The 25,804-nt window shown below is 36.6% G+C and overlaps 1 protein-coding gene and 1 long non-coding RNA gene across 4 annotated transcripts in view; one reads left to right on the top strand and one right to left on the bottom strand.

Annotated features, from left to right (window-relative positions):
- LOC106882109 (tetraspanin-8-like) overlaps positions 1-25,804 on the bottom strand; it is a 719,463-nt gene that overhangs the window by 675,994 nt on the left and 17,665 nt on the right. Inside the window, exon 4 of one of the 3 annotated variants that reach the window (XM_089350500.1) lies at positions 23,088-25,804. This exon is cut by the window's right edge and continues 49 nt beyond it. The exons of 1 other annotated variant lie outside the window; for it this stretch is intronic. The gene's annotated coding sequence lies outside the window, so the exon portion shown is untranslated. The remainder of the gene's footprint in view (positions 1-23,087) is intronic. One more of the 3 variants, XM_089350503.1, reaches the window with a different exon arrangement.
- Positions 16,989-25,804, top strand: part of LOC149135985 (uncharacterized) — a 26,820-nt gene continuing 18,004 nt past the window's right edge. The window contains exon 1 of the long non-coding RNA XR_016241420.1: positions 16,989-18,217. This is a non-coding gene — a long non-coding RNA (uncharacterized LOC149135985). The remainder of the gene's footprint in view (positions 18,218-25,804) is intronic.

The following is a 25,804-nucleotide window of genomic DNA, read 5'->3' as shown; positions in this document are numbered from 1 at the left end:
TTATAGATTTCAAATCTCACATTTGAAACATATCAGGGATCAGTTTTATATGTCTTTATTTCATAGCCGAAGTATCTTTCATCTACATCACATTTCTTATTTCACTTCTGATTTATCCCTAAAATTTTAGAATTCAATAACAAAATATACTACATAATAAAAACTAAGATACAGTAGATCGCCCATGTAGCGTCATCCTTGCACACATGGAAACAAATCGTATGGAGGAAAACACATAAGTTACAAGACAGTTTGCCATCTACACTATTCCATACGTACTTGTATATCAAGAAGCCAAACTTATACTTCTTTTTGGTGCCCATATATACAATCCAACACTTTCCACAGAACAAAACTGCTTACTCTGATCTAAACATTACGTTATTATTTACTGATGTATTAACTGAATTACATAACAAATCCTTGTATGTTATGTAATCAGTTAGTCTCGAGTAGAGGCATTTCTGTATATTTTCTTATCTTCGTGTTTTTCCTCGACCTCTTAACTCTACCATCTACCTACCTGCTTACGTACTCTTCTACACATTATCTAATCATCTGTACGTAACATACATTCGTGAAAATCTCAACTAATCACACTAGAACTTCCTCACTCTTCACCTGCTTATGAAATCTGAAATTATTCGTTTTATTATCTGTGTGGGTGCATGTGTGTGTTTACCGAGCTTACTTTTGTGGTAAATAAAAAGAAATGCAATTTAAATTTTGTTCAAAAGTAATTTCGTGAAATTTTCTGAAGCTCTATCAATGTAAAATCGCCACGGCAAACGCAATTATCATTATATAATGCACAAATCCAATAAGCTTTTAAAATACACACCTCCCTCTTATTAAGCAGTTAATTGAATGCTTCATTCCTTCAAATGAGGATTATACATAGCACTTTATATAAGTTTTCGAAATACACGTGCATAAGTAAATCATTTTACATTCCTATTGTTACAATACAAATCTCGTAAGAGCGAAACCGGTCGTACTTTTCTAGCCACCAACTCAGTATAAAATTGCCATGGACAATTTTCGTATTCTGCTATTGAAGCAAACTGATGACATTGTTGTTTTTGTTGATGTGGATATAACAACCAAATATTTCCGAAATCGCCCCCTTCCGTCTCAATATTTGAAAACAAGCTTTACTGGAATACCTTTGCTCAGAGGCCTGCGTATTCAGAGACGACCTCAACATGGACAACTTGTTCCAGTGACAGGCTACAAGGTGTCAACCATTCATTAAACTTTACAACACATCGTCGATTGTTTCAAGTTTAAGTACAGTGTTAGGTGTACTTTTGCATATATTTTATAAATAAACGCATATAACGTATCTATTTAAATCCTCACACAAATACACAAACAAGAAAGGATTTCCCCCCCATCCAATTGGCTCATATAAGGGTGGAGAATGTAGATAACTCTATTCAATGGAATATGAACGCAGAAATCAATCCCGGAGGATAAATTATGGTTTCACTACTGTCGACGAAGTACCGTCAGACAACTAAGCATATTGCGCATGCTCCAGCGTCGCAATGATTCCCATGTGGTGAATACAGAATGAGAGTAACACTAGATATGAAGTAATGTTGTCTCGGTGACTAAAACAAACTAACAGATGTAACTAAATTGAAATAAAGAAAACATAAAAACTAAGAAACTACGGGTGAGTTGCATAGAAATCTAATGAGGAATACTAAATAAATAAATAGCCAAATTGTTAAATGGAAGTCTTTCATCGCTATTTTCGCTTACGATAAAAATGTGTGAAAGAATTTCAATAACCCTACTATTTTATTTATTAGCTGTTATATTTGGTAGGAGTGTGAATTTGAAAACAAAGAAAAAGAACATATATAATTACACACACACACATACATACATATGAGAAGAGAGAGAGAGAGAGAGAGATAGAGAGAAAAAGAGAGAGAGGGGGGAAGATATATATATTGTTAACGGCGAATAATGTTACTTCAGAAAGTTGGTAACAAGGATAACAAGGTGAATATTTCTTCAAATATATGCCAGTACTTGAATGTTACATTATATAGGCGCAGGAGTGGCTGTGTGGTTAGAAGCTTGCTTCCCAACCACATGGTTCCGGGTTCAGTCGCACTGCGTGGCACCTTGGACACACGCATTTGTCTAGTAGTAGAAAGGCACAGTGTGAAACATAATATTTTCAATAAAGCTTTGTTCCTTTTAGACAATGTGCCAAGACACGCAGAGAAATTAAATGAGCTTTCTGACTGTGAGATTAGAGTATTTTTCCAAGAATACAACATCTTTGCTGTATTAAATGGATTAAGATGCGATAACTAACTTCAAGCAGTATTATTTAAAAATGACTGTCATACAAGTTATGAAAGCAACTGAAAGGGCAGATAAGCATACAGTTGGGAACTTCTAGAAGGTCAACATAACGGATGCTGTGGATAACATAGCTAAGTTGTAGGATGAAGTGAAACCCCTAACTTCGGAGGGTGCTTGGGAAAATATATAACCAGACTGCATTCGTAACTTTAACAGATTTCCAAACCAGAAAATCTACATGAAATTCGAAAAGTTATCACAGTCGGTTCTGAAGAAGTCATAAAAGATGATGTGGTTGGGCTGCAAATGCCCCATAGGGAAAATACTGAAATACAAAGAGCCTAACATTGTAGAAGGAAAATAAAACTAAATTATCTAATAATTATGTAGGGGCCACCATATTCAATGTGATAAATGAATATATTACAACGTGCATGCATATTTGGCCAAAATAGTACTTACTAAGCATGAAAATATGAATATTACCGTAATATGAAGGCGATGGTAAAACGATATAGATACTCATATGCGCGCGCGCGCGCGTACGTGCGTGTGTACCGTAAGGAACGATGAGTCTATATAAATAAGAAATCCAGTCATCTCCGCTGTACAACATTTAAACCCGAATGCCAGTAAACACGAATGTCATCATTATATTTAGATGAAGCAACGTTTTACATTATTATATTGAACCTCTTCCAAGAATGGTCTGACAGATAAAATATAATGTTGAATCAGATAGGTTTATCCAAACATGAAATTAAACAAAGAAATATTCCCCGATTTAATCCAGTTTATAGCTCAGTCTTACGAACTAATATTGCTCAAAACGTCATGAGTTTAATTTCTTTTCATTTCACGAAGACGTTATTTAGCGGTGAATCTCAGATATGAAATTTTCGACTGAAATTTTATTAACGTAATCTATTCTTGCTGTTATAATTTGCATGCTCAATTAACCATTTCAAATCGAAACTCCTTTCCAACTAGTAACAGTCATTTTTCTACTTATAATTCAATAATTCAAAGAAAAAAATATCACAACAGACCTTTTCAGGTATATTTGGTTTTCAAAAGAAAATGTCCATCATGATTTAAAATCAAATGCACATTCTCGAATATACTTTCCCATTTGTGCATATAGCTTTTGAAAGAATTTGCAATGTAAATTATACCTTGTAGTAAAGTTACTTCCTTTATTTCAATAAGTTCATGGCTAAAATAAAAAGACTGCGCGACATTTGCTGACATTGTAGGTATTCTTACTTTCCAACCATATACAACCGAACGGAAGAATTAAGTAACAGAACAATGTAATTCCACCTGTCTCTGTTTCCGAGGCCTACTCTGTTTTGAATAACTTCATCTTGTACACTTAGACATACACACGCCATTTTCATATTTTTATCTAATTGCATTTACATGTGTTTTCATTCTCTATACTTTCATGTTTTCCATAAATAATATCGTTTGACGTAACCTCACCGTGTATCTACGAACTGATTCTCCCTTCCTATTGCATGCTGAAACCATTACATCATGATCGTTTTGTACCGTTTTACATGTCATACAGAACAAGACATGTTGTGACATATAAAAAAATTGTCCATTCTTTATATACCATTTTGAATGTCATTTTACTTAACCAAACAGAAAACATGCGACGATCCGTGAAGTTTCATCTTTATATATCTACTTCAGGATTGAGCACGCTTTCTCCACCTTGCTTGATGGACCCTCAGTGTTGTGTGTGTGCGCATAAAACATAAGAAAAAGGTACCAAGATAATAAAGTAGAATATCAATGACAAAGTTTGCACTATCATTAGTCCATTTGCCTTCATGAGTTTTCATAGTGTATAAATGCGAAACTCGACAGTATCAGTTGACACTGATGTTATTAATAAAACTGAAAGCTGCAATCTGGCAGAGTCATTAGCAGGCCGGATAAAATGCTTAGCGGCATTTCGTCTGTCTTTACGTTCTGAGTTCAAATTCCACCGAGGCCCACCTTGCCTTTCACCCTTTTGAGGTCGATGAAATAAGTACCAGTTAAGCACTGGGGTTGATGTAATCGACTTAACCCTCTTAACCCTTCACCAAAATTGCTGGCCTTGTGCCAAAATTTGAAACCATTATTAATTATTTATATATATGTGTATATACATATATATATATATATATATGAAGCATTATTATTGAGTACCGGATAAAATGTCTCGCAATATGTTTCGGATATTTAGGTTTTAATTTCAAAGCAAGCCGAGTCAGTTTCGCCGTTCATCACTTTGTGATCGATAAAATTCAGTACTAGTGATGTATGAGCAGGTTTCGGTGTAATCCACTAGCCACAATCCCTAAAAATTGTTGGGTTTATGCATAAATTATTAACACACACACACACACACGCGTTTCTAATTTAGGCAGACACAAATAAATAGATAGATAGATAGATAGAGATATAGACAGAGATAGATAGATAGATACTGTGTGTGTGTGTAGATATTTCGTTGTAACAGTAATAATACGATCCCAAGTGTGTGTATGAATGTGCTTATGCACGTCTATATATATGTATGAAGTTTTGAGTGCATGAATGTATATATTTATTTTAAGCATTTTGTATGCATGTACCTATACATACTCGAAAGATCAAATATTTTATTCACAAAGTAAAACTGTTGAATTCGTAAAATATTTCATTCTATGTGCACTTAAGTATATTAGCTTACGTTAGCAGGTGAGAATATTATATATATATATATATATATACATACACACACACACATATCAGTGTGCGTGGATCCGTTGGTTGTATTCATATATATTCGCGTATATGCACATGCATATAAATTCTTCGGATTCATGTGTGGACTGACATGAGAGCATTCAAGTATATCAATTAATATATACATTTATGCGGGGACATGTGTAGGTATTTGCTCTTAAATTAAATATATATATTTATACATGTTCATGTATAAATCTGTGCGTGTGTATGTGTGTGTATCTTCATGCCTTCACGGTCGTGATTCTGCGGAATTAACATGGATACATAATAGCTATGCACGTGCACACGAGAGCTTTATGGTTGTCTACTTTCAGTTGCTTGTATACAGATGTCAGTACACATGCCCGAATATGCAAATGCGTACACGTGTTCATCTGCTTCTACTATGCATTTGTGAGCATATCCACAAGTTGATGCCTCACGAGCTCTCCGCTTTTACGCATAAGACGTGTATACACACACACACACACACACACACACACACACACACACGTTGATGTACACTTATGTGCAAGCATGTAGGTATGTAAGTGTGTCTAAAACTGATTTCAGCGCGTGGTGCATATTTTCTGACAGAAATGTGGCTGCGGCGTGGCATGCGAAAATCTAGCACAACAGCAACACCAGCACCAGCAGCAGAAGCTACAGATGGCAGCACGTAGAAAAACAGCAACCGCAGCAGCATTAACAGCAGCAACAACGAAATCAGAAGAAGGAGAAACAAAGACAACAATATCAACTAACATTAGAATAATATAAACACGCGTTCGAGCGCGTGTACATGTGAGTGCGCGCGCGTGTATATATATATATATATATATATATATATATATATCTTGAGAACTGTGAAGGAGTCCAGTTGACATAAATACTAAAATACTAAAACTAATGCTACTACATCTTCTCTGCTTCCACCAACACCATCCCCGCCAGCGCTATCATTAATTCCACCATTATCACCACCACCACCGCGACTGTCACTCACACTGCTAATGCTCGTAAGCGAAACTCAAAACTACTACAAGCAACCGATGAAACCTCTGCATGGCCAATCAACCTGCTAGAAACAGTAGCCAGAGCTACAGCAAATTACTCCATGCCGTCTCCAGAATGAAGAACATATTAGGTAATGTAGTGTTTGTTGTAAGTACAAAAATACGGGATAGTCACAGCTGGATCTCGCTTACCATAAGTCTGTTCGATCGGAAATAAACGGGAGCTAAAGAATAACAAAAACAAGTGCAACTAGTATCTGTAAAACTCCGACGACCACCGCCGTTAACTTCGCCAGCACCACGAGCGAAATGAAAGAAAAAATATATAGCGAAATCACCGGCATGGTTTGAACTCGGCACATATCAAAAGGAGGAAACGAAATACAGAGATATTAGCGACGTACATAATATACACGTTTAAAGTGCCGAGGTTTTGCTGTTTTAGTTTAACAATTTATTATTTCCCTTCCTACCACTGCACCAACAAATAAAAGACTAAATAAAAATTAAAAAACAACAATATTGATTTCTAACATGCGCACAGCACCATAAATTTTAGTGACTGTGATGTAGCTAATTCAATTAACCTCAGGATGCGATTGGTATTTATTTAAGCAACCTCGAAAAGCGGGCGGTGAGGGTGACGGAATTTAGTCCTATTTTGGTGAGATTTTATTAAGAACGTAAAGATGCAACAGCTCCAGCATGGTCACAGCCGAAGGGTGGGTCAGGTAAAAGAATAAGAGAGTAAATTAAATACTGCTAGGGCATTGCGTCTTTTCTTTTCCCTCGTGTCTGTCATTTCTTTCATTAAGATGTAATAATGACAACAGCAACGACAAAGTTTAACATTAGCTTAAACACAAACCAATAAGGGAGCTTCTATACGATCAATCAGCATGCTAGAAACAGCAGCCAAATTTCCCTCAAATCACGCACTAACATCCCTAGAAAAAGTCACGGTGGATAGCGTGGTCCGGGTTGCCGAGCAAATAAGGGATGGGGGAAAACGGCATTTTCGCAGTTGGAATGCTTATGATCTCAAATCTGTTCACTCAAAGTCTTGGGCTAAAATGCAACATGGTAGTCCAGCCTGCTAGAAACACAAGCCAAATCTCACTTAAATCATGTATTACTGTTGTTTTCTTTTTGTCTTTTTTTTTTTTTTTTTTTAAAGCACGTTGGATAACTGGATTGCTGATTTCAAGCTGTGACGGGATCGTCACAATTGGAATCTGTTTGATCATAAATGTGTTCATTCGATGGATGCTAACCTAGGGCTAAACGACAACAACAACAGCCTTAATTAACGCAAAATCAGCAACATAAACAAGAACTGCAGCATATGCAGCAGTTACCAGCAACAGAAGTAGTTGCAGCAGCAGTAAAAACTGATAACACGAAATTATGATATTAGTTAGCAGTGACAACAACACTGACTAAAACGACAGCTGCAGCAACAACAGCATCAATAGCAGCTGAAATAATAATGATAATAATAATAATAGTAATAAATAGCGACATCGCTGTACTCTTTCTCCTACTGCTACGACAGGTAGAAGCAGAAGTAGAAGTGACAGCAGCAATAATTGTCTAAGACTGGTAAGGGTCTTTTATTTATATATATATATATATATATATAATATATATATATATATATATACACGCGGCTGTGAGAGGTTTGCTTCCTAATCACGTGGTTCCGGGTTCAATCCTACGGCGTGGCACCTTGGGTAAGTCTCTTCTACTGTAGCTTCGGACCGACCAAAGCCTTGTGAATGGATCTGATAGATGGAAACTGAAAGAAGCTGGTCGTATATTTTAATATCTATGTGTGCGTGTCTGCGTATGTTCGCCCACCACTGCTTGACATCTAGTGTTGGTGTGTTTACGTCCCCGTGCACTAGCGGTTCGGTAAAAAGGGACCGATCCAATAACTACAAGGCTTAAAAGAAAAGTAGTATTGTCGATTCGTTCGACTAAAATTCTTCGAAACGATCCCCCAGCATGGCCGCAGTCTAATGGCTGAAACAAGGAAAAGGATAAAACTAATAGAAGAAAACGAAGAAAAAAACATGGCGGATCAAATAAAATAAGGATCCACATTAGATTTTCTGTTTTGTTATATTAATAAATGTAAATTAGATCGCTTATCTCTATATATTGAGAGAATTCTCCCAATATATCATTATCATTGATAACACCGGCTGATCTCCGGATTTTATAATCTCTAAGGAGGATATTACATCCTCAAATTGACTGAATACATACACACACACACACACACATGTATGTATGTATGTATATTTTTTCAATGTGCACAAATAAGGAAAAAATAAATAGTTACCAGGGTAGCAAAAATTCACATAAGCGCCAAGGATATTACAACCTACTTATAAAGGTAGAAATTCCAGGGTTAAGTGAAATGTTTCTGTATGACAGATAAATTAAGAAATGGATTAACACCTGCGCTTCACGACTCCGTTTCTTAATTTATCCATATATATATATATATATATATATATATATATATATAAACAATATATGAGTATATGCATATATATGTACATGTATGTATATACGTTCATCCACATGTACATATAGATACATAACTGGGTACATGACGTTGCAAAAGAACAAGGACAAAAATGGTAAACGAGGTGCAACAAACAAACAGGCCACATAGAAACATCCCCTTCATATATATATAAAGATGTTAAGGAACTGTTGATCTGACCACAGTACACAGCTGGTGTGTGTATGTGTGTGCGCGCGCTCTCTCTCACACGTGTACTTCCACAAGAGAAATAAAGACAGCAAAGTCAATCCGAACTATATGAAGTGAAAATACATTTGAGTCGGCCGCTCTACCGTTTGTCTGCCACTACGACTGCAATAGTAATAATTTCTAGTATTATACGTTTCACAAAAATGGTAAAGTTCTTTAAATATATCAATGAACTTGTTTAAATGGCCCCCTACCCTAGCTGTTTGAAATTTGAATATAATAATTATTTGGCTCAAGCTCAAGGCCTCGAGTTTAGTGGAATTATATTCACTTCCGTACTGAGCTGGTACATTATTTTATCGTTCCAGTTCACCAACACGGGATTTCACTACAGGAGTTGACCTACGTGAGATATGAACTCTACGTAAAGTGACATAAAAAAATACTGCCACTAAATTTTCAGCCCCGTAGATTTTCTCCAATCTACCTAATTTGAATGCAATTATGACTTGCAACCGAAGTACAAGATAATACATTTTAGGAAGAAGGATGTTGTCGATTTATTCAACCCCAGTGCTTGACTGTTACTTTATTGTATCAATCCACAGAAGAATGAAAACAATGACTGTCTCCGTGGAATCTGATCCAGAGAGTAAAGCGAAGTCACTAAATACGAGATTTGGTCTGTTGTTCGCCTTTCTCTCAATGTAATAATGATGATTTCTAACATGTCTCATCAAGCGTCATGTTTTGAGGACACCACACCTTAGCTGGTAATTATTTTATCAACCAGCGGAAAGGTAGAGTCGAAGCCGACACAAATCGAGATGGAACACAGCACATGAACTGACCAATCCCAATACTGCAAGGCATTTTATCAGCTGTTGTCTAATTTTTCCAATCAATCACCTCGTCCTGATATTGATATAATCATTCAACTGTTTCTGTTCCATAACACCTCTAAAATCAGAGTTTATAAATTTGGTCAAAGTACTCTCTAAGATACTGGTGCCTGTCGTCGATAATACTGTTTGGCGTGCACGGATCTGTGCATTTCTCGTTAAGTCTAACCATGAATAACTCCACCTCATGCCATGTATCGAAGACAGGATGAATGTTAAACCTAAGTTCGCCTGCTATCTGATCTAATTTGATCAATCAAAAGCTTGGTGATGATCAGTACCTTGAGCTGTCCTCAGCCGGTTTCAGCCCTGTTTTCAATGGCCGGATCAATTAAATTCCCACTTAAAACTATCTCAAATCACATATTCAGTCTGTCAATGGTGCCTTTTCTTATCGATCATCTTCATCTTGTATTGATCCAATAAGCGCAGAATATAGAATTGGTAGATCACTTGAACTAGGATGTGGATGTTTTGCTTCGGCGTATGCAGGTGACGTCCCCATTATAAGATACCACTGGAATCGAGAAGGTCCTCAATATACTAAAGGAATACGAGGGGGTAATATGAGCACTAAACCAAACCAGTCGGTGAGTTTGCACTTCATTACTAGGAAGAGCAAAAGTTTCGTTAATATACTTGCAGCTACGATCGTGCCTGACATGTAGATCCACAGAAATGGGGACCAGCGAAAGAAAAATAGTTGGAGTAGTTGTCCCAAAGCCTTAACTTCTGAGTCCCAATTCCGCTAAGGTCAAGTTTGTCTTTAGTCTCCAAGGGGTCGATTAATTACCGGTCTAGTATTCTTTTCTACTCTAAGCACAAGGCTCGAAATTTTGGGGGAGAGGGACAGTCGATTATATCGACCCCAGTACGCAACTGGAACTTTATTTATCGACCCCCGAAAGGCAAAATCTACCTCAGAACGTAAAGACAGGCGAAATACTGCTAAGCATTTCGGCTGGCGTGCTAACGTTTCTACCAGCTCGCGCCATGGACCGGTCTAGTATTGGAGGCAATGATGTCGACTAACCCCTTCCAAGACGTATGGCCGTGTGCCATTACAGAAGGCCGGTGAGCTCGCAGAATTGTTACATAGCGTCAAAAAAAAAAAAACGCTTTGTAGTATTTATTTTAACACTTTACCTTCTGAGTTCAAATCCCACTGAGGTCAATTTTGCTTTCATCTTTTGTTTTAGAAGTTATAACAGCAACAAATGCAAAGACAACAAAACAAAAACAAGTGCAACAACAGAAGCCACACAAGCACTACTCAAATCATTATGACACTACTAATACTAACCGTAGAACTAGCAATAATGGAAAACAATAGTAGCATAATTATTATTGTCACCACCATGGTCATCGTCATCATTATGTTGTTGCTGCTTATGATGACGGCAACTTCGGCAATGATGATCATCAAAGCGGAAAACGACAGCCACTACAAAAGCAGGAATGACGCCATTTGTGTCACAACAACAAGAGAATCAGCGATGAAACTGTAACAGCAGAGCAAATTCCAGTTTTAGTGGAAATTATTAAGCTTCAGTTTTGTTGATAAACATACGTGTAATGAAGTTCATGAATTGCAAACCAATAGCACCACTACCATCACTACGACCTCACTACGGCAACAACAGAATACAGCAAAAGTAGCGATAATCAAGGACCAATCTACACGGTCGTTCCACCAGCTTGAAATAGTTGCCTCATTTCCCTCAAACCTAAAATCTAAATGATACATTGTTTAATGGAGTCCAAATATAAAGTCTAATAGTGTTGCCTATTTCTGTACTTGTTTTGCCACGAGGACAGCTAAATACAGGACATTTAATTACTATTTCTGTTATGTTTATCCATATATAATCAGTGTGCTCAAGCAGTAAGTAGAAAACATCTAAAATAAATAACTAACATAAAATTACCACCTCTCTCGCATATATATATATATATATATATATATATACACACATACATATACAGAGAGAGAGAGAGCGAAAAAATAATGAGATATTCTTTTCTTTTACTTGTTTGTCAGTTAACTGCGGTCAGGCTGGAGCACTGCCTTGAGGGGCTTTAGTCGAACAAATCGATCCAAGACTTAGTTTTTAAAGCCTAGCATTTATTCTATCCGTCTCTTTTGATGAACTACTAGTTTACGGGGGCGTAAACACACCAACACCGATTGCCAAGAGGTGATGGGGGAAGGGACAAACGCAGACATGTATATACGACCGAATTCTTTCAGTTTTCGGCTACCAAATCCACTCACAAAGCTTTGGTCGGCTCGAGGCTATAGTAGAAGACACTCTGGAATGAACCCAGAACGATGTGGTTGGGAAGCAAGCTTCTCACCATATAGAAACGCCTGCTATATATATATATATATATATATATATATATATATATATATACACAACACCAACTTAATATTCATACAATCATGACAAATGTAACTATTTCTCCGTAGACTGAACGAGTTATGTACAGCCTTAATTGACTTTCAACCCTTATTGGGGTCTTAGCAGACATGGGTACATTATTTAACCAATCCCAGAGAAATAATTTGTTTATACAGTCAACAAATCCAGTAGCTTCAGAGAACTGGCGCTACTAATTTGCATATCATAAATGTTTGACACTTTAATATCAGCGGCCTCTTAAAGGGGATCGCAGTCCACACAGTGTCATGATATAATGAATGTGAACCTACATAACAGGGACACAAACATGGCAAATGCAACTCTTTCTCCATAGACTGAGAAACAAAAATGAACAGACGTAATCGATTTTGGATCCTTATTGGAGTTTCAACAGAGGTATCTACTTCTCTTGACAAATCTCAGACAAATAAAGCGCGCGCGCACACACACGCACGCACGCACGCACACACACACACACACGCACACACACACACTACAGTATTGTAGATCGTATTTCAGCGGATTTTTGCAACTAGTTTCGCACAAGCAAGTTCGGGCAAAAACTCATTCTCAGTGCTCGTCAGAAGGGCCGATAGAAAGAGAATGTGCCAAGCCTTCCCTATTGACCCCCTCTGACGAGCATCGAGATAGAGTTTTGCTCAAAAGACACTTGTTATTTTCTTGTTGTTTGCATTTGTAATTCTGTTAGATGTTCTCCGTTTTTGTCTTTGCTGTACATATTCGCTTGCTTTCTCCCCCAAATATAATGCTCTCAGCTTAGATTTTTGGGGGGCAGCCATATTTGAACAGTCTCATGTGTATCTGACCGAAACTGTAAGGATAATTTGGTAACTTGACTGATGAGAAGAGCTTGCGAATGACCAGTCCTTGTTATTTTTTTTCCTGTCCGTCATCGCATCGTCTGTGTGTCCGGATGTTTTGCGTTCTCTTGCCTTCTAGCTTCATTTTCTGTGTGTGTGTGTGTGTATATATATATATATATATATATACACATATATATATATATGGTATTGTTCCTGTGATTTTCCACCCTTATGTATCCATTTTTACTAGAAGATATATATATATATATATATACACACACATATATATATATATATATATATATACATATATATATATATACATATATATATATATATACATATATATATATACATACATACATATATATACATATATATATATACATACATATATATACATACATACATACATACATACACGCGCGCGCGCACACGCTGTCGTAAACATATGCATCCGCTACATAGTAGATTCGTTTATTTATGTAAGTTTAATAAACATTTAGGTTCACTTAGCAGACTTTGCGCTAAACTACGCGATTTATTGGCAGAGAGAGGATAAATGTATGTATAATATTAACCATAAAAATGTAATCTTTTTACTCATCGATACACATGCTATCTCGGGCTTCAGTTGACATGTGTGTGTGTGCGTGTGCGTGTGCGTGTGTGTGTGTGTGTGTGTGTGTGTGTGTGTGAATGCATATACTGATCGCTCTTAGCCGCGGCAGCTGAGTGAAACACGCTTCGCTAAGAATCATGCCAATTTCTATCAGCAGTTTTAAAGATAAGATCAAGTACAATCTGCTTTGTGTATATGGTTCAAAAAACTTCCATTAACTTATCTTTTTGAAATGTGGTATCTTGCTCGTGGGTTTCAGATTTTAAAGGCATACAGGAGGTAGATTTTGTTTCGTAATTGTATTAGTAATTTCAGATGAACAAAATTCTTTCCTATATTGAATTCTTGAGACCTTATTCTATATGTAAAACAAAAGTAGTCTATGTCACTCCTAACATTGGCTAATGTAGTTTAGGGCCTGCTTTACCTAGAACTAATATGGGATAGCCAGGGCTGGAAAACATTGATTTAAGTTTGCTAAAGATATTTCTGGATAAACACCTCCACCCACAACAACAACTTACACATTCACGAGCAACAACGATGACTAACAAAGATCAAACTACCATCAAAGAAAATACATTAGTACGTGCGTAATCATTAAAATAAATAGATGATACATCAGCATACTCGTCTGCATAATTTAAAACAGATCTTGAATGTCCCTAGATAAATTTAGGACATTATACGTGTAAGCACACACACACACACACACGCACACGAGATGGTAGTTTGTCATAGTTCGAGAAAGACAGTTCTGTCATTAATATCGTGCAGAGCAACTTGCACAAATGATTTGCTTGTAGTGATCAAATATGTGTTGTAAATTAACCTCATTCCCTCCGTCAAATGGACTTTGCCTGGAGAGGTACACGGTCTGTCACACGTCAGTTGTCGAAGTGATCATAGAGCAAAGTGAAATATCTTGCTCAAGAACACATAGCACCACCCATTCCAGGAATGGAAACCGCGATCGTGAGTGCAACGCTCTAACCACTAAGTTATGCGCGTGTGCGCGCACACACACACACACACACACACACACACACACACACACACACACACACACACACACACACACACACACACACACACACACACACACACACACACACACACACAATAACATTAAAATAGATTTTAATAAGTGTGTTACAACAATTTTACATTAAGTTGAAGGATTATTCAATACTTTTAGTATTGAGTTCTATGATGGTTTAACAAGCCTAAATTCGGAGTCACTGTCAATACTAGTCTTTTGTTAACGAATATATATATATATATATATATATATATATATTAATATAATTAATTACCGTTATATTAGAGCGTATTTCTCGTCTTGCTCTAATAGTTTAAACTCCAGAATAGTTTTTAGGGCAAGGCTAGAAATAGTTTCAAACACACTCAGAGATTCAGAAATACTTTCCCTCACTCCCCACTCTTTCACACGCAGACACACATATGCGAATAAGCGCATAGTTACAAGGAATGCCTGAGAGAGTAGACGAATTATCCTTTTCCTATTCAGCAAAGAAAATTAATAGAAAATGAGAGAGACTATCGAATTACTGATATCTTGAAAAGCCAACATAAATCACAGTTCAGACTGAGTGTTGTTGAAAAGAGTTGTAAGTTCACTGCAGAACTTGTCCACTATCTTCTTGAAGCCATTTCACTTCATTTAATTGTTTCAGTAATAAATAAACATGTGTATGCCGAGCGGTGAGATCGAACGTAGAATGTATTTGATTAGAAGATGAACAAATATTGTGTCTATGTAATACAATATCACTGAAAGTGAAAGAAAGTTAGTCCAGAAGTTAACCCTATCAAACGTAGTAAAAGAAAATTTTTGAAGATGCTGGACTGTGAAATCGAACCTGGCGTCCCATGATTGTGCATCGAACGTCTTCGCCATTTGGCGATTTCTCTGAAATTACTGTGTTAACAAAAAGTTTGTCCAGATGTTACCACCTTTTTTTCGAACACAAAAATTAAAATGAAACCAGCATAATAAAACTATCAACAACAACACCTCTTACATAATAGTAATCGATATTGTTTGTAACGTATTAACAAGATCGAATAACTTTTGGGAGACAGATGCAGTCAATCTAACAACGCTAGATTAGATATTCTATTTTACTGAAATAGAAAGTCTATCACGATAAGATTTGAAATGCAAATATGAAGAGACGTGCTTTTATACCACCAGGTATTGTAACGTTTCTGTCTTCTATCACTGTTTGAAACTCAATGATCCTGATAGCTTCTAATGTATGTACAGGATCACGCACGTGGAGGGAGAGTCAAGGTAGATTGTATCGACTTAAGTAGTTCAGGGGTACTTTTATTTTCTCGACTATGGTGGATTGAAAAGAAAAGTAAATTGATCTTGTCGGAATACGAAATCAGTAAAGTACAAGTAAATGCCACAAAGTATTAGTTCACTGTTCTACTGATTCTGCTAAATCGCCGTCACTACAACCACCACTGCTACTAATAGTAATTTAACATTTTGGTAGAGGGCCATCAATTTTAGAAGGAGGTGAGTCAGTTGATTACACTGACCTCAATACTTGATTGGTGATTAATTTTATCGACCACGAAAGGATAAAAAGCAAAGCTGACTTCAGCGGGACTTGAACTCAAGATCTGAAAAGTAGTTAATCTAGCTCCTTTTCTCGACTGCAGTATTTGAATATTACAAATTATCAATACAGAAGGAATGAAATATATTTGAACTCAGAAAGTGATCATAAGTAACTGTGAAATGTGGAGATAGGAAAGAAATAAATATATTGTCTCTTAGCTGCCCAGTTTTAGTTAAGAAACAATACATTTAACAATATAACCGAATTGGGACTAACATACACTGGAAGCGATGTCAATATTATGAAATACCATCACAGGAGAGGTGATATAAGCATAAATAAAGGATTCATAGACTGGCGAAACGACCATCCTAGGAAATGTCAATATAAACATAAGGAAGATCACAGCTAATTTGTCTGATATTGTTGTCAAGAGCTACCAGCAACGCAAGTGCTTCCTTATCAATACAAACAAATGATAATGGAGTAATTATCGAAATGTAAAAATATGGAAATAAAAATAACAAATGTGAGAACTGAAAACAAGCAATCCCTTCAATAAAGGTTCCTTGCTAATTATTAAGTTTTAAATGATAGAAATTTGGCCTCCAGATCTACTTGGCACCATATATATATTACGTAAAGAACTTTCAGTAAAATAGGAACAACAAAACCGAAACGACTGATTTCAGCCAAGGTATACGGTAATGCAGTTGAAGTTTTGGGGAGGGAGTTAATCGATAATATTGTCCCCCGTGTCAACTGGTACTTATTTTATCGATTCCCGAAAAGATGAAAGCAAAGTCGACCTCGACGAATTTGAACTCAGAACTGAAATACTGCTAAGTATTACGTCCTGCACGGCAACTATTCTGCCAGCTCACCGCCTTAATAATAGTAATGATGATGATGAATTTTCTTTTATTTGCTACAAGAACATCACACGAAGAAGGCATTACACTGACAGTCTACAATTTGTATGATGTTTTATGTGAGAGCAAGAGAATGATGAGATACAAAGTACACATAAGATGCGAAGTATGTGATCACATGTGTGAGGTAATCAGTCCCCTTGATACAGAAGTGCCTTGAACTAGAGCAAATCGAGGAATCCCACAGATTAAGAATTGCCCTAACCACCAAACCCTCCCCTATCTGTTGTTTTCTAATCAACAGGCGAAAGCTTCAAATTATTTTATCTACTTTTCCCACATTCACATAGAATTCTATGAAAGATTGAGATTTTGAGGTGACTTAACAAACATCAAAACAATATCCCTATTAATTAACGTAGCCGGTAATAATAATAATAATGATAATAATAATAATTATTATTATTATTACAATAAAAGAAATCAACAAGTAGATGTATATCACGAACGAGAGAGAGAGAGAGAGAGAGAGAGAGAAAGAGAGAGAGAGAGAGAAAGAGAGAGAGAGAGAAAGAGAGAGAGAGAGAGAAAGAGAGAGAGAGAGAAAGAGAGAGATTTTGGAGTTGTAAAATAAGTGAGTTCGTACGTATTATCATTGGAGCCTTAGGAATGACAGGGAAGAAGTTCATGGAATGGACAGAAAAGATTGGGTTGCTGAATCACATAGACTACATGCAGCTGGAACAGCGAAGATAATTCAAAAGTTCTTTGATGGCTGACGTTACAGGTGATGACTTGTTATCTAACAGTAAACCCACCTCAATTCCATTGTAAAGGTGGGGATACAAAGCATTTTGAAATAACAATAATTATATCATTACTGGGCTCAAACGCTGCAAAATCATTTGGGACGATATAAAGAAAGGACAGTTGGAATTTCCATAAACACGTGTAAACAATAAAATCAGTAGCAATTAACAAGATAATTATAACAACTAAATTTCCTAACACGAGAGAAACGCCACCCAGCGGCGACAAGGAACCCAACAGATCCCAAGTCACTTTGATCAACAGGATTACCATGGGAAGTGCCTCTTCTTTCCTCTGTACTTTTCAGCCAACTCATGTTTACGGTAGGTCCTTTCATTCAAGTCGTTCTCGCTACATTCATCCAACATTTTACAGATTTAATGGGGTGTAATAATAACAATAAGTCTTTTTTACTATAGGCACAAGGCCTGAAATTTTGGGGAAGGGGACAAGTCGATTACATCGATCGCAGTGTTTCACTGGTACTTAATTTACTGACCCCGAAAGGATGAAAAGCAAAGTCGACCGCAGCGGAATTTGAACTCGAAAGGTGAAGACGGACGAAATGCAGCTAAGCATTTCGCTCGGAGTAATGACGAGTCTACCAGTTCGCATAATAATAATAATAACAACAACAACAATAATAATAATGGTTTCAAATTTTGTTACAAGGGCAGCAATTTTGGGGGAGGGGATGAGTCGATTACATTGAGCCCAGTGTTCAACTGGTTCTTATTTTATCGACCTCCGAAAGGATGAAAGGTGAAGTTGACCTCGGTGGAATTTGAACTCAGAACAGCGCGACGGGTGAAATACTTGTAATCATTTCGTCTAGCGCGCTAACAATTCTACCAGCTCGTAGTATAATAATAATAATAATAATAATAATAATAATAATAATGATTTCAAATTTTGGCATAGGGCTACGCACTTCAGTGAAAGTTGTTAGGAATTCATAAGGATCATTGTAATTGAAGATAGTCATTCTTTTAATGTAGACACTAGGACACAAAATTCGGCAAATTCTGATTCCACGGACAAACGATATTGTGTTGAAGAAGTGATACAGTGGCCCGCAGATAGATAAAAGCCAAAGTTAATTGTTGCATGGTTTGAACTTATAGTGTAATACGTAATATATCTACTAGTAAGTGCAAAACATTTTGTCAAGTATGTTACCATTTCTACAGAGTTGATAATTTATTGCATTAGCACAAGATTCTATATTAGTTGCCGTCGCACATAGATTGTATAGACTTCAGAATTTATTGTTGCAGCTGCTGCTGCTTTTGCTTAGCTCCAGATAAGCCCTGATCGAATTGGCCTACGTTCAAAGATATTCCAGCCGTGAGCGTTTTGCATATTTATGTTTACTTCCTAAGATGGTAGGGTATGATTTGTGCAAAACCCGGCGACTGTTTCAAGTACACAGAGCCAGGCCATTGATTTGAATGGTATATATTGACTTAACAGATTGGGAGCGTCAAAGTTTCGTCTTGGACGGATTTTAAATAATAATATAAAGAAACGGAACTAATCAAATAATTAAATAATTTAGACCCATGTCCTTCACCTTATAGTGTCAAAGGTTACTATGATGATGATGATGATGACGACGACGACAATGATGACAACAATAATGATGATGATAATGATTTCTACTCTCAAGATGCGATGATACTTCAATTCATTCCCCTGGGGCACACGCCAGAGATGTGATGAGCAAATGAAAGGGTTTCTACTTGACCCTTATTCCTGCAAGAAATAGCTACCCAAATATTCTCAAAACACAGAATAAACGGCTACAGTTTTTATTAAAAGGGACAATTCGCACAGGTTGGTGCGGGATCGAGCACACCATGGTCGAACGAAAGACAGGATGATCTAGGTGGGAATTACTTTAGTTAAAGTTATGCTCCGTCAGAGCATTCCTAGTACGAAACAACAAGGGTTAACTAGTTTACTATGATGTATATATTGCATTCACTGTCAATAAAAACGTTCCAAGAGGGAATCGAAATCAGTTCGTGGTTTCACCTCACCAAAATCATCCACTGGTGTGCGTGTGTGTGTGTGTGTGTGTGTGTGTGTGTGTGTGTGTGTGTGTGTGTGTGTGTGTGTGTGTGTGTGTGTGTGTGTGTGTGCGCGTGTGTTTACAGACTCAATCTTATAGAAGTAACGGAGACAAATTCTAAAATCTTAACCGTGGTCTGAAGCAAGTAATTCTAAAAACTTAACCACAGGATAAAATCTTTATGTATATAGTATTATAATATAGTGCAAAAAATAAAAATGGGATTGTCACGGCTGGAATACTCCTGGCCAAAGGACTAACGAGGCGCTAAGTAACTACAACCGAAACAAAAATAATAACAGTTTCTGACATAAGCACAAGGCCACGCGTGTAATCAATTAAATCGATACAGGATTTGGACTGTTGCTTTAATTTATCGATTTATAAATGATCAAAGATAGATTCTATCTTGTACAGGATTTGAACTCAGAACGAGAAATGAGATAATCAAGTACCACAAGGCATTTTTGTCTATCTGAGGCTTTTGCAATTCTATACCCCTCCCGTTGCGTTTTATCAGCAATAACAAAATAATACTTTCTTGTTTTGGCACAAGGCCTGCAATTTTGTAGGTGGGGTATTTCGATTACTTCAACCCCAGTGCTCCACTGGTAGTTTTTTAACGGTCCCGAGAAGATGAAATGCAAAGTCCACCTGGACAGCATTTGAACTCAGAACGTAAAACAATATCAATAATAATAACTATAATAATAATGATTTCAAATATGGGCACGAAGACAGAAATTTCGGGGACGGAGGTAAGTAGATTACTTCGAACCCAGTACTCAACTGCTACTTATTTTATCGACCTCGACAGGATGAAAGGCAAAGTCGACTTCGGCGGAATTTGAACTCAGAACGTAAAGACCGAGAGAAACGCCGCTAACGAGTTTGTCCGGCGTGCTAACAATTCTGCCAGCTCGCCGCCTTAATAATAAATAACAATGATAATAATAATGGTTTCAAAACTCCTTTCTACTACAGGCACAGGGCCTGGAATTTGGAGTGGGGTGGGGGCTAGCCGATTTCATCGACCCCCCCCCCCCCCAGCACTCAACTGCTACTTATTTTATCCACCCCCGAAAGGATGAAAGGCTAAATCGACTTCGGTGGAATTTGAACTCAGAACGTAGAGTGGGATGAAAGGCATGCTAACAATTCTGCCAGCTCGCTACCTTAATAATAATATTAATAATCCTTTCTACTATAGGCACAAGGTCTGGAAATTTGGGGGTGGAGAGCAGTCAATTACATTGACTCCAGTGCGTGATAGGTACTTAATTTAACGTCAACAATAATAACAACAGAATCCGTTCTTATATTTGACGGGATAGTAATAGCTTGAGTCCCAACACTTGACTGTTACATATTTTATTAACCCTCAGATGAACTCGAGCCCCAGCTGGATACGAAGGGACGTCCAAAACAATACATCAGCATACTCTACAAAGAGTTTTCAACAGCATTAACGGGTTAATCATAAAGCTGTCGATCAACCCACCAGAAATAACAACTAAATTCCTAAGAGTGCACCCTTTAGTTATTTTCACAGAAAACTAAATGATCTAGTCTAAGATAAAGTAATCTACTCGATTAATAAATATAAAACGAGTGTCGAGGCTAGATTGTTTTGAGTAGTATGTGTACTCGATTAGGACTGGCCTGGGCCTAAACACTATTCAAGATAGTAACGAGGCCACACAATTTGGGAAGAAGGTTGAAATCGATTAAATCGATCTTCGTAGTTGATTATTATTTTCCTTTTATGGACTTCTGAGCAATATAAAGCGAATTGAACAGCAGCGGGATTTGAACTTAAGTTGTAAGACGCCGTAATGAAATACCACAAGGTACTTAAACGACTGTGTTATCTGCCGTTCTCAAAAAAAAAAAAAAAAAAAAAAAATAGCGATCCGACGGTGGATCGCTTGACCTGGTAGAAATAGCAGCTAAATTCCGGCAAAACACTGTACCGTTATAAATAAATAAATAAGGACGCGTTATATAATAATGTAGCTCTAGACACTTTTAAAAAGTTGGAATGGTCATAACTGGAATGCCTTAGATTTAAGTGAAACAAATGAGAGCTAATTTGGGAGCTAATCAGCAACAAGAGATAATTAAGCCAAGGAGTCACCAGGATGTTTAACTTGATAGAAATGGTAACGAAATCTCCCTCGAATTACAATACTCTATCATGTTAAACAAGAACACAGTCGATAATTTATCTGAGATGCACAATACCAAGAGAGAAGGTCGAGATGGCCATGGGTGGAAGGACTCTGATTATAGGTTTGTTCAGTGCGAGCTGACTTGGAGCAACGATGACAATATTTATGACAACAACCATCAAAAGTATAGAACAATAACTTCTATATCCCAGATACTGGGTAAGCAAAACAGAACACAATTATAAACGACGAATGCACGAAGGCTATATAAATATGTGAATGATTAACGTGTATATTTGTCGAAGTGTATATTCGTATAGACGCATGTATGAATAATGAAGACACACAAACAGAGAGAGAGATAGGGAGAGAGAGAGGCGCGCGCGCGCACGCAGATGCATGCATATATGCATTGCTTTATGTGCCGCGGGGACGCACTTCAGACTAATGAAATAACTATACTCTGGTATTTATGCGTATACGCAATGTCACAAACGCGTGTACATGCATGATCGCAGACGCTCACAACTCCTACACAAGCATGTGTGTGTATGTGTGTATATATATATATATATATATATATATATACATATATAAACACACATTCTTACATAATACATTTATGTACACGTACTCAGACACACATACACAAAAAGCAATTTGTATAAAAATACAGACTCAAATATACATGCATATATACATAAACTTATGCCCCTCTCAGTGCATATATTATACAGAATACATCTATTCACCTATCGATCAATCCATCTATGCCTATGGCCATATAACACACTATCCATATAACACACACACACACACACATTATATATATATATATATATATATATATATATATATATATATATATATATATACTACACACATATATATGAACGAAAGCACACACACACACACATTAATATCAAAAACTTTTTCAAGAATACTTACGTTTCTAGAAGTAGATCCGTCCACCTGTAAGTTCCGTTCGTTTTAGTATAATAATGTATCACTAACTTATTATTTTTGTTATTATTATTATCTCTATTAATATACTACTATTATTATTATTACTAATTTCCGATTTTTAAAAAATTCTTTTTTTTTGGGGGGGGGGGGGGGGTTCCTGCTACTATTTCAGCTAATCGATGTTATCAAAAATATTATTTGTTTCCTTGGATAAAACGTGTAACTTTCCGCTGTTTTATTTTATCGCGTCTTTTTAAGACCCAAATTTGTTCGTGTGTTTTGGAGGCGCGTATGTATATATGTTTGTATGTCTTCATGTATGTATGTATGTATGTATGAATGGATGGATGGCTGGATAGATGTACGGATGGATGGATGGGTAGATGGATCTATATATAGATGTGCGCGTGTGAGACACTAAACTTCTGTAATATGTTGTGTATTTATTATTTACAAATATATATATATATATATATATATATAATACGTTTATTTTTTATTTATTTATGTAAACGTATTATATATGTAATATATTGTAAAACTGTAAATTTAACCGAAGATGAAATGTGCCCGTGTATGCGTTTCTCTTACTCTCTCACACTCTTTCTGGCTTTCGTTCTCTCTCCCTTTCTCTCTCTCTCATATATATATATCTTTATAAAAGCTTATGTATATGTAGGTATAGAGTTTATTTTACAATTAAAATGTAATTTAAAATAATTTTTACTTTTGTTATTTGTTCGTGTATGAGTGTGTGTATGCGCGTGTCCGTCCGTGCACGAGCGTCTGTTTGCTCAGGCGCGTGTACGATGTGCGTAAAAATTTGCGGTTTTATTGTATTCTTTGATGATTGATACAATATATGTGTGTATATATATAAATATATATATATCTTTATCTTTGAAAAAAAAAAAAAAAATATATATATATATATATATATAATGTGTGTATGCGCGCGCTTGTCTGTGTGTATGCACGCGCACGTGTGAATACGGTATGTTTATGAAAAACAGCAGCTAAACGATGACACTAACAATAAATAACAAAACTAATAATAGTAATATTTGTAATATTGATAATAATAATAATAATAATAATAATTATAACAAAAACAATAACAACAATACCAATAGCGATTCTAATAGTAATAATAACAACAGCTGAGCTAAGCTGCCGTAGCAATAGTGAAAATACTAATATTACTACGAGTAGTAGTAGTAATAGCAGTGATAATAGTAGTAGTAGTAAATCCCTCGGTCGTCGGAGTTGGTTGTGGGTGTCACTTTCTCATATAGCAGCCATGTAGTGAGGAGAGCCTGCGTAAATCCATACAACGCCGAGAAACTAAAAGCGACTGACAGTATAAACGTTTTCTTATGTACGTCTTTCTCTTTTGTGAACCTGTGTGAGTGTGTGTGCGCGCGGGTGCGTGCGAATGCGTGTGCCAAGTAGCTGTGCGTGCGCGACCTCTCTCTCTGTGTGCGTGTGCGTGTGCGTGTGCGTGTGTGTGTGTGCGTGTGTGTGTGTGTGTGTGTGTGTGTGTAAGTTAAAAAAAAATATTTTTTTAATTAAATGTGTTATATTTTTGTGTCGGTTTTGTTTTATGGGGGTTCAAGGTGAATGAGAGAGTCTTCTTCGGGGGGTTCTTTTTGTTGTCGTACGTCTATCTCTCTCTGTACGTGCGTGTGTATGTTTATTTTATGTGTGCGCACGTTTGTTCTTTTAAGTATGTGTGTGTGTGTGTGTGTGTGTGTGTAGTGGTGGTGGTGGTGGGAATGCTTGCCCTGTTGGTATTGGTTTTGCACCGTCTCTACTTTTCTTCTCCCTTTCGTTCCCGCATTTCTTTCGTCTTTCAGCTCACCAAATGAATCTAACCTTAACGTTTCTTTCTTGAACTTAGTACTATCTTCTATACGTTCATTTATCTATCTATCCATCCAACTATGTCAGTCTGTCTATTTTCAGCCAGCTCTCTCCGTCTCTCTCCAATATTATGTATGTATGTATGTATGTATGTATGTATTATGTTCCCGTAAACTTGAGGTTCAAAACAAACAAAAAAACCCCCCATATAATACCAGGCTTAAAATAAGTATTGGGGCTAGTTTGTTTGCCTAAAATTTTTGGAGGCGGTACTCCAGTATGGCCACAGTCTAATGACTGAACGAACAGCAATCAACACATATCTTCACCCCCATCGTTACGAGTTACGCATTACCGCTTTTTAATGCAAATTGACTTCAGTCGTATTGAAAAGCGGTAACGCGTACCTTGGAGCAACGGCGTTATATAATCTTAGTGTTAATTAATTAATAATAATACTCTTGGTATTGGGTACTTTTGCATTAAGTTTCAAATCTTTACAAGTTTTATCCTTACACATGTATACTTATATCTATGCTTGTATATATCATGTAGATGTATATAATATCATATACGTGTGTGTATGTGTGCATACATATATTTACACATGTACATATATATATTCGTTTATATAACTCAGACATACACACAAATATGTACAAATATATTTATTATTTACATTTTTGGATTATATTTTACGATAAAATACAATATAGTATATATATGATATGCAATGAAATAAAGGCACGCGCGCACGCACAGACACACACACACTCGTGCGTTTGTGTGTGCATGCTTGTGTAACCATGGTGCACTCCCAACTTCTCTTGTCTTTA

Source organism: Octopus bimaculoides, chromosome 4 (genome assembly GCF_046866305.1).
Source record: "Octopus bimaculoides isolate indiv1 chromosome 4, ASM4686630v1, whole genome shotgun sequence".
In the NCBI taxonomy this organism is placed as follows: domain Eukaryota; kingdom Metazoa; phylum Mollusca; class Cephalopoda; order Octopoda; family Octopodidae; genus Octopus; species Octopus bimaculoides.
The sequence above is the reverse complement of the archived record's forward strand: the minus strand, read 5'-3'. Positions and strand labels throughout refer to the sequence as shown.